The following is a 15,100-nucleotide window of genomic DNA, read 5'->3' as shown; positions in this document are numbered from 1 at the left end:
CGTAGCCCCGAGTTGATGAAGCAGTTACCTCAGGAAGGCACACATTGATCTGCAGAGCTAAGATGGCCGCCGCATCAGGAGAAGTCTGAGGGAGCTGTCAATCGGCAAATTCAGCGTTGTGGAGACGCGAAGAGGCTTCAGCCGACGTCCAGTTTGATCAGGGCATGTTCCGACGCTTTTTCATCCGCTCGTCCCCAGGGATGGAAAGCAGGAACCGGTTAGTCTCCCGGTGCCGCTCCGGAGCTTACACGGACGCCGCCATCACTCGCGGGCGCCAAGCCACGCCCCCCCACCCTGTTGCACCCCTGAAAATGATATGTGCACATATGTTGCACACACACATGCTCTAAGGGCATGTGTGTGCGCAACATGAAACTTTGAAAAATGCACAAAAGTGAATTTTTCAAAGTTTTTGCAAATTACCATGCAGTTCATCTTCATGGTAATTTGCTCCTCCTATTAGCGAAATCGCTAATTTTTTAACTTTGATGCATTGCATTTAAGGAATCTCACTTTGGGATTCCTTAAATGCAATCGCTATTTAAGGAATCGGTATTTAAGGAATCCCTATTTAAAGAATCGCTATTTAAGGATTCCTTAAATAGCGATTTCTGCTTTTGGGTTGATGCATTGGGATTGGGTATTTTTTACTTAATACCGGGAGCTATTACCGAATCGGTATTTTACCGACTGGATTTTGGGTTGATGCATGAGGCTTCAAGTCCTCTATCTATGGACTAACCATTTTTCTCAAAAACAGTTAACTCATGTCTTCAATTTCACAATTAAATAAGCGGTTGGTGAATGTAAGAAAATCTCTGGTATAGAAAATATTGTCTGTGTATAGGAATACTTCCAGGGCCCCTTCCCTGGAGCCCTGGGGTATTGAACCACATGATGTGAAGATCCACTGCAAAATCAAGTGGATCCGAAGATGAAAGTGGGCAGGTAGCAATTGCAGAGCTCTATATGTAATTACATTTGAGATACAAGCTAAACAATAGGAAAGGGAGATGATAGAAGGAAGTGTAATGCACTCTAAACAGACTGTGTGTATGTATATACATGATTGTTGAAGTTTATACCGGGAACACCAACACGCTTAAGTTGGCTGCATTATGTGTGTTTCAATGTTGGTGAATTCACACCATGCTTACTCAGTTAAGAATGTATCCTTTTGTTAAATTATATGTTGTTGTATTTCTTGAGCGCATCACATTGCAGCATGAAATAGCACCTTCAATATATGTTTTCCTAGCTTCTGACTCAATTATACTGTCTGCGCCAGCCGAAACACGTCTCTTGTTTGCCGGGTCGTAGGAGGCTTTATGTAAGTAAATGGCCTTAAACCGAATAGCCCTCGTGTGTGTGCTCTTTCCTAGTGGAGCAGAGGTGTCTTTTGATAGATATATATATATATATATATATATATATATATATATATATATATATATATATATATATATATATATATATATATATATTATCTACTGGCGGTCGCCAGTAGATAGTTATAGTACCGTGTTTCCATAGGATATCTCAAAATTCTATTTTGAATAACTTTGGCGCCGGTTGACGAATCTTCGCGAAATTATCAAAACTAATGGGGCGCTCCGCTCAGCTCCTACCCTGAAAGTCTCGGGGTGATTCGTCAAGCGGGGGCCGAGAAAAAAGGGGGGTCCCAAAACACGTTTTCCCCATGCAATTTTCCATAGGACCTTTAGTCGAAGGTACAGCCCGAACGGCTGAACAGAATTACTTGAAATTTGGCAGAGAGGTAGTCCTCAGGTCAGGGAAGTGCCTTTTGCAGGTCTGGTGTCAATGTGTTCAGTATTTCCTGAGGAAATAGCATTTAAAAGCATATAAATATCTATACGCGCGCACCGTGCCAGTCAGTCAACATTCGAATCGGTCGAAATCAGTAAGTCTCGGCCGCCATTTTGTCTCTCGCACTGAAAAGGAAAGGGGGAAAAAAGGTGGAAAACGTGAAAAGGGGGCAGGGAAGAGAGTTCCTGACCCCCTAGCCTTTGTCACGGGGTCACAGAAGGACCCCATGGGTGAAATAAACATTTTATTTTTTGTTACAAAAATCGCTGGGTGTGCGCACCGGGCACGGTGCGTGCAGCGCACTGTGCGCCCAACGCGCGTGCACGGTGCGTGAAGCGCATGGTGAAAAACCTTAAAAAAATATATATATATTAATAAATACATAACTTAGCATTTAAAAAACCGTACAAATTCACTTAAAAAACCATTGGTTTCACACACGTTATAGTTAGGTGGACATTTCACTCGTAAAAAAACAATGAAATTCCCCCGTTATAGTTAGTTCAGATAACTATAACTCGCGTGACCGCCACTCTATCACAAGGATGATGTCATCAGTGATGTCATGAGTGATGCCACTGACCATGTCATGAGTGATGTAATATGTGACGTCATGAGCAGTGGATTGCGGGCACGCGAGTTATAGTTATCTGAACTAACTATAACGGGGGAATTTCATTGGTTTTTTACGAGTGAAATGTCCACCTAACTATAACCTGTGTGAAACCTATGTTTTTTTAAGTGAATATATATATATATATATTATCTACTGGCGGTCGCCAGTAGATAGTTATAGTTACAACCTAGTTTCCATAGGAAATCTCAAAATTCTATTTTGAATAACTTTGGCGCCGGTTGACGAATCCTCGCGAAATTTTCAAAACTAATGGGGCGCTCCGTTCAGCTCCTACCCTGAAAGTCTCGGGGTGATTCGTCAAGTGGGGGCCGAGAAAAAAGGGGGGTCCCAAAACGCGTTTTCCCCATGCATTTTTCCATAGGACCTTTAGACGCAGCTACAGCCCGAACGGCTGAACAGAATTACTTGAAATTTGGCAGAGAGGTAGCCATAAGGTCAAGGAAGTGCCTTTTGCAGGTCTGGTGTAAATCTGTTTAGTATTTCCTGAGAAAATAGCATTTAAAAGCATATCAATATCTATACGCGCGCACCGTGCGCGCAATGTGTGCGCGCCCTGCCGTGCGCGAGCGCATTCTGATTGGTTGTTAGATGTCGGTAAACATTCGAATCGGTGGAAACCAGGAAGTGTCGGCCTCCATTTTGTCTCTCGCAGTCTGAGGGGGTGAAAAACAATGGTGGAGAACGTGAAAAGGGGGCAGAGTGGACAGTTCCTGACCCCCTAGCCTTGGTCAGGGGGTCACACAAGGACCCCCTAGGGAGAAAAAAACAATTTTTTTTTTTTTTTAAATCGCGAGGTGCTCTTACCCTGCGCGCACTGCGAACCGTGAGTGCTCGGTGCGCGGAGCGCATCGAGCGCCCACAGCGCACCTCGTGATTTAAAAAAATAAATAAAATTGCACGGTACGCGCACGGTGAAAAACCTGAAAAAAAAATTAATAAATACATAACTTAGCATTTAAAAAAACGTACAAATTCACTGAAAAAACCATAGGTTTCACACACGTTATAGTTACGAATTAGCATTTAAAAAACCTTGCAAATTCACTTAAAAAACCATAGGTTTCACACATGTTATAGTTAGCTGGACATTTCACTCGTAAAAAACCAATGAAATTCCCCCGTTACAGTTACTGCAGGCAACTATAACTCACGCGACCGCAATCCTCTGCTGATGACGTCAGATATTACATCACTGATGACATATGTGTCTTTCTGAAAAATAAATATTTGTAATATATGTATAGCTAAAGATTAATGGAAGAAGACATGGGTAAATAAGTGTCTAAATACAGTGATGTAATATCTGACGTCATCAGCAGAGGATTGCGGTCGCGTGAGTTATAGTTGCCTGCAGTAACTATAATTGGGGAATTTCATTGGTTTTTTACGAGTGAAATGTCCAGCTAACTATAACATGTGTGAAACCTATGGTTTTTTAAGTGAATTTGCAAGGTTTTTTAAATGCTAATTCGTAACTATAACATGTGTGAAACCTACGGTTTTTTCAGTGAATATATATATATATATATATTTCAAAAAACGGAGTTCCAAACGCGCTCGTGGAGCAAATTAACACCAGGAAAACAGCAGAGTAGATCAACCAAAGGGGAGGTTTATTAAATTCATAAACCGGCCGTGACGCGTTTCACCCGCAGACGGGCTTGTTCACACAGCGTGTCACATAACCACAAAGCAATACATACTCTTTCGTCAAAGTGTCATAAACAGAGAGGAAGGGATTCTTTACATGGTACTTTCAAAATTCCGTTCTTGGAGGCGCCATCTTGTAATGTGTCTAGAGTATATTATACCTATATGATGGGAAGATAGTTCGTCCATTACCCACCTACAAGTCTACAATGTTCACATCCTGTATCAACTTAAAGTAATTGTCGTGTGTGGCGTTTTTGTTTACATAATACAACATCAAAATTTGTCAACCGAAAATTAAACGCCCTTAACAGCATTGATGTATTCTAAATGCCATATATTACACATAACACTTGTGATTCTCTACATAAGCAAAACAAATAATATTCTCCATATTGTAACTACACTGATTGAACATATGACCTGTCTCAGTGCCATTCATTATTTGACAGTCCTACATCTCGTTTGACGGAGTACCTTTGAATACAACTTTATTCATTCTAGTGATTTCTAGTGATTTCCACATATGACTCTATTCTATTGGTGAAATTATATTATTTGAAGTCAGTGTCCCCTCCTTAACCTATATGGTTTCCAGAAAATAATTGTATTTTGTATTTTTGTCCTTATCGTCCTTGTATGGAATATGTAAAAACATAAACAGAAACTTTTTTGGAATATTGATGCCGGTTTCTCTGCCGGTTCCGCGCCACCCCTCTAAAGGGCTTGAACTTCAGAAGGAGTTGCGTTGCCAATTATATATATATATATTCAAGAGATTGAAGACAACATATCAAAGGATACAGATAAAGAACTCATTGACACCTTGAGGGCACGTATGAAAAGCCGCCTAGTGGCTTATGAGAATGACATAAAGAGACGCAAACAGAACAAGTTTGCACGGGACCAACGAGACTACGAGAGCGGTAGGGTGCTGACTTTCGCTAAAAAGTACGACGCACCAAGAAAAGCCCTACAACAATCAAGAGGTGAAACAGTTGTAACTCAGAGGGATACATCGGAATCTGAAGCCGATCTCTCAGAAGCAGAAATACCTCGAGGCACGGGGGAAATACCGTGCAATACGGATCAGCTTTTTCCCGAGGAGTATCACCTAATCAAAGAGACATGGCGCAAATTTCCACAGAGAAGCCGTCCACCAGAAGAGGACGGCGTAAAACAAGGAGAGGAGGGCAGAACAACAAAACAAAATTATGAACCCCGCGTAACGAGGAGCAGACGGGGCGGAAAGAGGAAGTAAATAAGCTCTCCATCATCAACCTTTCCTCTAGAATACTCACTCAAGTGGAAAGAACTGTATTACAGAAAGGGCTCACTTTTTGTCCTACAACACAATGGGACTATACAGCAATGCGAATTGACCTGTACCGATATATACGCAAGCTCAAACTGCGTAAAATATTTGCCATGCACCCTGAGTCTAAAATAACACAACAGGGTACAGTAGGATCCACCACGGGGAACCTCGCAGGAAGCGACTTGGAAATCCTAACAGTGATGCGGGACTTACAAGAATCAGAAGGAATGGGAGAAGCTACAAATGTTCAAGATGCCACTCAACTTTTAATGGAGATAGGGATAAATCAGAGCAGTGGTAGAAGTCAGTTTAAAACTCGATCCAAATTCATACCACGAACCCCCTACGATGCCATTGATTGCTTCCATGAGGCAATAATCAAAGATCTTGACAAACTAAGAATTGAAGATAATACTCCTGGTGGGAAAAGAAAATACAATCTCACAAAAGCGCAATGGGAGGCTGTGAAATCCCTCAGAGACGACCCCGAACTGGTAGTTAAACAGTCAGATAAAGGGGGAAATGTCGTAATAATGACAAAGGAACAATACAAACGTGAGGCTTTACGCTTACTTGGTGATACACAAAGTTATGTAAAAATCAAGAGAGAATATTACAATAACAGCGTGCTGGCCTTCTACAGTCTCCTGGAAGAATGGAACCACAAGGGAATCCTAGAATTCAATGAGCTCCAATATATGAAGGTTGAGTGTCCTGTGTTACCTACATTTTACCATCTCCCGAAGGTGCACAAGGACATTAAGGAGCCTCCAGGACGTCCGATAGTTTCCTCACTGGGTAGTCTATTGGAAAAGGCTTCTATCTATGTAGACTCCTTTTTGTTCCTCATGGTCAAGGACCTGAGTTCGTTTATCCTGGACACAACAGACTTCATCCGCCAGATTCAAGGGATCTCCTGGGATGATGAATTACTGTTAATAACTCTTGATATAACTAGTTTATATACAAGTATCAGACACTCACAGGGACTAGAAGCCCTTGAATTTTTCCTGAAAACCCGAGCCCTGAAGTTCCAGGAACATAACAAAATGCTATCACAAATAGTCTAATTTTGTCTGCATAACAATATTTTTCTATTTGCAGGAGAACTCTACTTACAGACACAAGGTACCGCGATGGGCACGTGCTTCGCCCCCAGCTACGCGAATCTTTTCGTGGGCTGGTGGGAGAAGCACGTGGCCTGGGCGGGTGACAATGAGATTTGGCTTGACAAAATAGCTTTATGGACTAGGTACATTGACGACCTCTTCATAGTTTGGAGAGGTACACACACAGAGGCAGAGGAATATGTGAGGGCTTTAAATGAAAATGACTATAACCTCAAGTTCACGAGTAACATCAGTGGAAAGGAGGTAGCCTTTTTGGATCTCCTGGTCTTTGTGGCAGATAATAAGCTGTGCACAAAATTGTACCGAAAGCCGACAGCAGGCAACACTGTCCTGCCCTCTTGGAGCCAGCATCCCCGGAATTTGATCAATAGCATTCCGTACGGGGAGCTTTTAAGGCTCAAGAGGAACTGCTCCCATTCTGAGGATTTTCAAGAAGCAGCCGATGAGTCCCTATTGAGATTCAAAGGTAGAGGCTATAAGAGCAAAGTGCTGCAGGAAGCAGTTGAAAAGGCAGGTGGTAGAAGTAGACAAGAGCTACTCACCAAGAAACAGGTCAATGATAGCGAAATGGAGGAAGACCAATCAAAGGTCAGATTAATTATGACCTTCTCGGCAGAGGCTCACAAAATTAGGGGCCTCATTCAGAAAAATTGGGGTATTCTCCAAACTGATGGGGTCCTGGGGAAATTGATCTCTCCCAATCCAGACATTACTTTCAGGAAAAGTTCCTCATTAAAAGACATTCTGGTGCGTAGTCACTTTGAGGAAAAAACAAGGACCAAACCGACTATAACCGGTTTCTTTCCTTGCATGAGTTGCAAGGCGTGTAAAAACTGCAAGAAGGTCAAAGACTATGCAGTACCAGGCAAAAAGTTTAAAAGACCTATTGACAAACTTCTCAACTGTAATTCCAGTTTTGTAATATACTGCCTGGTTTGTCCTTGTGGACTGCAATACATTGGAAGCACCATACACCCAGCAAAGAAGCGTATCCTGGAACATAAAAGAGCCATAACCAACAGGGATAAAACGTACCCAGTGGCGAGGCACTTTGCTGGGTTGCATGGTGCTAAAAGTGACAAGCTGACATATTATTGCATAGATCAAGTCGCAGCAGGAGAAAGAGGAGGGGACAGAGTCAGGTCACTGAGACAGCTTGAGGCAAAACTCATAGTGGAGCTACGCACCAAGACCCCAGGAGGGCTTAACCAGGAGGAGGAACTCTGGTTCTTTATTGGATGAAACAATGAAAATTTAAACGCTGTCCCTTAGAAACACCAACACAATGGGGAAGGATGGTATTTAACCGCTCAGATAACCATGATTAAATAACTGAAGGCCCATTCAGGGCGTTATTTGTGTTAAAACTCGAGTAAGAAGCAATGAGGTATAGATACCCCAATTGGGTTATAATTAGCCGGGGGCATAAATGAATACGTTTATGTTTAACAAACATTATGTTTTTATAAATTTGAAAGCAAGATGTAAAGAATTTTGTTTATACAATTGTGAATTGCAATGCACGAATACATTTTTGATTAACAAACATTATGTTTTTACATTTTGCAAGCAACACGCAAAGTATTTTGTTTACATATTAGTAAATTATAACGTGGAACCCATAGGCTTGATGCACTAATCGAGTATTGAGTATTGCGGTATGACACAGTGTCAATATGGCCGACAAACTTCTTCCCACATTGAATATCTGTATACATGAAGTCCGCTTTTCATTTCCATTTTTTTGTGATTTCAACAACCAATCGAATGCTTAAATAGAAAATGGTAACTTAGCATTATTGACATTGACGAAGGCCAGGAGGCTGAAACGCGTTTGTCAGCAGATCGTGTACAGATCGTGTTTGCAATGAATTTAAATAAATAACTGAATTGCATATTGACCAGAGTGCGCAGCAATTTTTGAAACTGTGGCTGAAATGGATTCGCGAGTTCCGCCCTCGCGGCTGGAGCACCCGCTGTGCTGAGAGCAGGATAATCGACGGAAAACGTGGAACATATATATATATATATATATATATATATATAGAGAGAGAGAGAGAGAGAGAGAGAGAGAGAGAGAGAGAGAGATTGATTGATTGATGATTATGAACATACTGATGTATAAACTATATAAATATATATGTTTATATATATTTATTTCATATATATTACCTATTGGCGGTCAATGGTAGGTAGTTTTTCAGAGGACCATGTTTCTACAGGAAATGCGTTTTTTGACTTGTGGCTACTTACGCTTAAGTTGCTGTTCCAATAGGCACTGTGGAGAGCATGTGTTGCTATTTGTGTCTGTCACATTTCCTGTTGTACAGAGCCCTGACACCACTAATTTGTGGTAACAATATATATATAAAAAAAAAATTAAATCATGTCTGTTATAACAGAGTGAGAACCACCAAACACTGTTGTTCTCTAAAGCGCTCTGGAGGCTCCTTGAACCGATGATGAAGGATACAAATCCAGTACAAGAAACAATCGGATTCTTATCCTTCCTATTAAAACTGAATTTGAGCTGTTTGAAGAAGCTTTAGATTGTCACTCACCCTGTCAGACATTATCTAGCACCTGACATGATAATGAGGATGTAAGAGAGTGAGAAGGAAACTTAGGGGGTAAAACGTCTATAGAACATGAGGCATTGGTTGAATGTCACATTGCAAAAAACAAAGTCACACAGCTGCAAGGGGGTTTTTCCATGATTTACTAGCAGAAGCTGTGTAAGATGGTGAGCTCGAAGTACCCAGCTTTCACATACGCAGCAGTGCACACATGCCTCAAGGCACATCAAACTGTGTGCCGTCACAGGTGATGATGAGCAAAATGAATGGGGGCTATCACTTCATTCAGACTAAAGCTGTAACTGCTGGCAGATCAATCATAGATGGTACTGAGTTTCAAGAACTTGATTTTGTTTTTCTAGTTTATTTTACTGAATGTTTCTGAAAAGGCAGCCTGTCAGACACAGTGAATGTTAAAACAAAGACAGCAACAAGACATACCTTGAAGTCTGATTACAGGTAGTTAGTGGACAATTTGCTGATTATTTGAAGCCGCTTTTCAACATTCTCATTATCTTCTTGGCTATCAACTATAGCTCACCTCTGATCCGATGTGCTGACTGCCATGTTCACTCACCCTTATTCATAGTGGGTAGTAAGTGGCTAGTTCCTAACTCAATTTGCATCCGGTGGCCTGTTCCAATAATGTGTCAGACATCAGGATGGAAGAAGGGGACTGGGCCCATTTACATAGAATGTATGACTTTACAACGCATTCCGTTGTAACACATGCCTTTACCACGCATGCGTTACAACGCGAATGCCATCACCACGCATATCCTTTATCACGAAAATGCCTTTAATACGCATACTTTTCCAACAATTTTCATTGTTAAATTATGCATGTTAATGGCATTTTCTTGATAAAGGATATCGCACTAAAAATCTACCCTTTAAATTTACCCCTTGCGCGATACCAGCCCTTCATTCCCCCTTACCTCTCCTCTCCTCGATCTTCCTTGGTGATGTTCTACGTCATTAAGAGGAAGCGGAAGTGTCCTTCCGTTTCCTCTAACAACGTGGATTGCCTCCACATGTCTCTTTAAATGACACAATCAGGTGCTTTTTTTTATATTTTATTTTGGGGGGTGCCCCCCCAAGCCCTCTTTTTTAATCCCACGCTTTTTTGGCGTAGTAAAAGTATGCGTGGTAAAGGCTTTTCGTTGTAACCACGCATGCGTTGTAATGCATGCATGGTTATGGTTATGCGTGGAAACGGCCATGTTGTAGTGGCCGTTTCCCATTTACATATTGCTTGTAACCCTCCACAACTAGCTATCTGACAGACAAATTCACAAAATACCTGCCTCCCTGGTTCTAAATGTCTTCTTGCAGTTCCTCGCTGCAAAAACTCCCAGCAGGGAGGTAAAGCATTCTTCCATTTAGCCCTGACCTACTGGAACAAACTACCCATCCAGTTGCGAGAGTGCACCGATCACCTGCAGTTCCGGAGGCTTCTTAAGATGACGCTGTTTTAATTAGGTCTGTTTCCTGGCCGACAAAAGCAAAGTCCTAGCGTGGAGAGACCCCTAACGGGGGGATTCGGGCACTTTACAAACCACAAATCAAATCAAATCAATCACCTCTTGTCAATCACAGAAAAGATAGAGCAGGGGCAGCAGCTAAATGCTGCCAAAGGAAGGAGACTTGGTCCGGCATGCAGCAAACAATTTCGGGTTGAGAACAGGGGTGATTTTACATTTCTGTGACATTTATCTCAGTGCGGTGACAACTGTACATACGCATTACTTTAACCCCCGATGAGTGACGCTTGTCAGGGCAGCAAACAATTCAAGACTGTGGTGCTTGCATAGACAGCAGTTGCCAGCAACAGTTAAATATCAATTCACACAAAGGTGAAAGCAGATCCCCTCAGCAAATAGAAACTCCACGCCGCTTTGGAGCATCACAATTCAGAGTGGTTAATCATTAATGCACTGAAGGTGACATTTCATCTAATATATTTCTTTCACAATTTAAATTTTATCAAAAAGCAATCACACTTGCCAGCAAGTTCCCTATTGACTTGAGTTTCAAGTTCAGACAAGGGGCAGCATTGTACCTTGAGAGTGCCCCAAAGACAGGAGGGAGTCAGATCGGACCAATCAAGATCAGTGGCCCAACGGTGCCCTCATCATTTTGATTTTTGCAGGTTTCCAGTAGGCAGCAACGGTTGGTTGCCTGGGGGCAACGGGTCACCTGGTCAGTCAATAGGGGCTGCAGTACAGGTTATAAAGGAGCATTATTTTCCTATCAGCACCTTTATGCCTTCTTGCCCCTGAGGGCTGCCGATGCTTGCTGCCCCTGATTACTAGGGAGAGTTTCCTTTGCTTGGACTGCTTCGTAGCTTTGCCTATCAACTGCTCTCCCCTGGGACTCTCTTGCCCTCACTGGAATTTTTTCTGTTGCACCTGTGGATTTGCAGGACTGTTGCCTCCACCTGGGGACTCCAGTAGTGGTGGTGGTGGCATCTCCGCTACTCATAGTTTGCAGGGGGATCTGGGTGCACAGCTAGTCCCATCATTGTATCCTCAAGTGTGTGGCTGCTGTGGAAGGAAGCAAAGTAAGTTGAGGCAGTCCTGGGAAGCAGGCATGGTGCTTCATTCAGTATTTGGACGATTTTGATTGGGAGGACCACGGGCCAAAGCTTCTCTTACAGGTTGCAATTTTGTAGTATTCTGCTGTTATCTGCAAAGGCAGTCAGGGCTCGGGGATAATTGCCTAAATCGTTTGCATTTATGTGAGGTTTACCTGTATTTGGGGAGCAGGTGGCACTGTGAATCCATTGTAATTGGAAATTGGTGCTTTGTTTTTTGATTTACTCAGCCGATCTTACCACGTTTTGCCGTGGCGCTAGGGCTGATCTACCGGTATAATTGTAGGGCCGCACTGCCATTAAGGGACTAAAGATCACAAATGCTCAGACTCTAATTAATGATGGGATTGACTATTTTATGTGCCATTCTTCTTCCCTTCTGTCCCATTTGCGGCTCATTTTATGGAGTAAGGCTCTAAGAGACTAGGGAGGGGGCCCCTGTGCGCCTCCCTCCTTTTTAAAAAAAAATGCCCCAGGACCTGGCACGGACCACTGACGAAATATCGAGAAGAAGAATATCGAATTGCCAAAATATCGAAGGAAAAATATAGAATGCCAAAACATCGAAGCCCTATCTCCAAACTGGTAAGTACAACAATATAGAATCCAAAATATCGTTGTAAAAAATATAGTTAGTCACAATATCGAATTATTTTAAATGTCTTAAAATTAATGTAAAATTAATTAAATAAAACATATAATTAACTGAAACATACTTAAAAATACTTAAATTACTTTAAAATTAATAAATAATTATTGTAAGTAAAAATAAAAAATAAAAAAATACATATATATTAACGTAATATTAATTTTAAAAAATGCAATATTTTTTGCGTAGGATAGCGGGCGGGTAAAATTTACTATTACCACTCCAGTAAGTGCAATAGTAGGGAAAACGTTGGATAGTGGGAGGGTAAAAATTACTATCCCCACTCCAGAGAGTGCAACAGTAGGGAAAGCGTTGGATAGCGGGAGGGTAAAAATTAGTATTCCCACTCCAGACAGTGCAATAATAGGGAAGGCATTGGATAGCGTAGGGGTAAAAAATAATATTCACACTCCAGAGAGTGCAACAGTAGGGAAAGCGTTGGATAGCGGGAGGGTAAAATTTACTATTCCCACTCCAGTGAGTTCAACAGTAGGGAAAGCATTGGATAGCGTATGGGTAAAAATTACTATTCCCACTCCAAAGAGTGAAACAGTAGGGAACGCGTTGGATAGAGTAGGGGTAAAAATTACTATTCCTACTCCAGAGAGTGCAACAGTAGGAAAACCTTGAATAGCGTAGGGGTAAAAATTACTATTCCCACGTCAGAGAGTGCAACATTAGGGAAAGCGTTGGATAGCGGGAGGGCAAAATTTACTATTCCCACTCCAGTGAGTGCAACAGTAGGGAAAACGTCAGATGGCGTAGGGGTAAAAATTACTATTCCCACTCCAAAGAGTGCAACAGTAGGGAAAGCGTTGGATAGCGTAGGGGTGAAAAATTACTATTCCCACTCCAGTGAGTGCAGCTGTAGGGTAAGCTTTGGATAGCGTAGGGGTAAAAATTACTATTCCCACTCCAAAGAGTGCAAAAGTAGGGAAAGCGTTGGATAGCGGGAGGGTAAAAACTACTATTCCCACTCCAAAGAGTGCAACATTAGGGAAAGCGTTGGATAGCGTAGGGGTAAAAATTACTATTCCCACTCCAAAGAGTGCAACAGTAGGGAAAGCATTGGATAGCGTAGGGGTAAAAATTACTATTCCCACTCCAGAGAGTGCAACAGTAGGGAAAGCGTTGGATAGCGGGAGGGTAAAAATTACTATTCCCACTCCAGAGAGTGCAACTCTAGGGTAAGCGTTGGATACCGTAGGTGTCAAAATTAGTATTCCCACTTCAGTGAGTGCAATAGTAGGGAAAGCGTTGGATAGCGTAGGGGTAAAAATTACTATTCCCACTCCAGAGAGTGCAACAGTAGGGAAAGCGTTGGATAGCCTAGGGGTAAAAATTACTATTCCCACTCCAAAGAGTGCAACAGTAGGGAAAGCGTTGGATAGCGTAGGGGTAAAAATTACTATTCCCACTCCAGTGAGTGCAACTGTAGGGTAAGCGTTGGATAGCGTAGGGTTAAAAATTACTATTCCCACTCAAGAGAGTGCAACAGTAGGGAAAGCGTTGGATAGAAGGAGGGTAAAAATTGCTATTCCCACTCCAAAGAGCTCAACAGTAGGGAAAGCGTTGGATAGCGTAGGGGTAAAAATTACTATTCCCACTCCAAAGAGTGCAACAGTAGGGAAAGCGTTGGATAGCGTAGGGGGGAAAATTACTATTTCCAGTCCAGAGACTGCAACAGTAGGGAAAGCGTTGGATAGCGGGAGGGTAAAATTTACTATTCCCACTCCAGTGAGTGCAACTCTAGGGTAAGCGTTGGATACCGTAGGTGTAAAAATTACTATTCCCACTCCAGTGAGTGCAATAGTAGGGAAAGTAATAATTCAATATTTTATTCAAATTAAATTAATTATTAATACCAAATAAAAATATTAAAATTAATTACCAATCCCACAATATGTAATAATTAATTTATTACAAATACCATTTTTTTTATTAATAACCTATTAATAATTAATTAACAACCAATTAATTTTCAATACCAAAATTGTATTAATAAAATTAATACCAATTAATAATTAATTAAGAATAAATTAATTAGCAATATACAAAACGTATTTCAATAATTAATTATTTACAATTAAATTAATTCCCACCATATTCCCCTATAAACCCACAACCTGCTACAAATAATAAATTTATACAATTAACATAATTATCAATTAAACAATTAATACTAATTAATTACCAATTAATACAAATTATTTACCAGTTAATAATTAATCAACAACCAATTAATTTTCAATACCAATTAATAATTACCTAATAACAATTAAATTACTTCCCACCCTATTCCCCTATAAACCCACAACTCGCTACAGAAGTAAAACGCAAAGTTAAATTAAAAATAATTAATAATTCCTAAAAATTATTATTTAATGTACTATAATTAAATTACTTCCCACCCTAATCCCCTATAAACCCACAACCCGCTACGGAATTAAATTACACAAAAATTAAATAACATAAAATTCATTACTTTAAAAATATTCAAACATACATTCCAAAATGTATACATACTTTTAACACATATACTAACACTTAAAACACTATAAAAAATTCGATATTTTTAACAACTATATTATGACTGTCGATATTACTTACTTCTATATTATTTAAATCGATATTTTATTTCTTACCTGATTTTCGATATTCTTCACCACTATATTTTGGCAATTCGATATTCTGTCCATTCTATATTAAAAACTCGA

At 40.8% G+C, this 15,100-nt stretch overlaps 1 protein-coding gene across 1 annotated transcript in view; it reads left to right on the top strand.

Annotated features, from left to right (window-relative positions):
- Nucleotides 1-15,100, top strand: part of LOC146834522 (noelin-3) — a 607,486-nt gene that overhangs the window by 261,781 nt on the left and 330,605 nt on the right. The window lies entirely within an intron of this gene.

This window comes from Triturus cristatus, chromosome 4_2 (genome assembly GCF_964204655.1).
Source record: "Triturus cristatus chromosome 4_2, aTriCri1.1, whole genome shotgun sequence".
NCBI classification, from domain to species: Eukaryota; Metazoa; Chordata; class Amphibia; order Caudata; family Salamandridae; genus Triturus; species Triturus cristatus.
The sequence above is the reverse complement of the archived record's forward strand: the minus strand, read 5'-3'. Positions and strand labels throughout refer to the sequence as shown.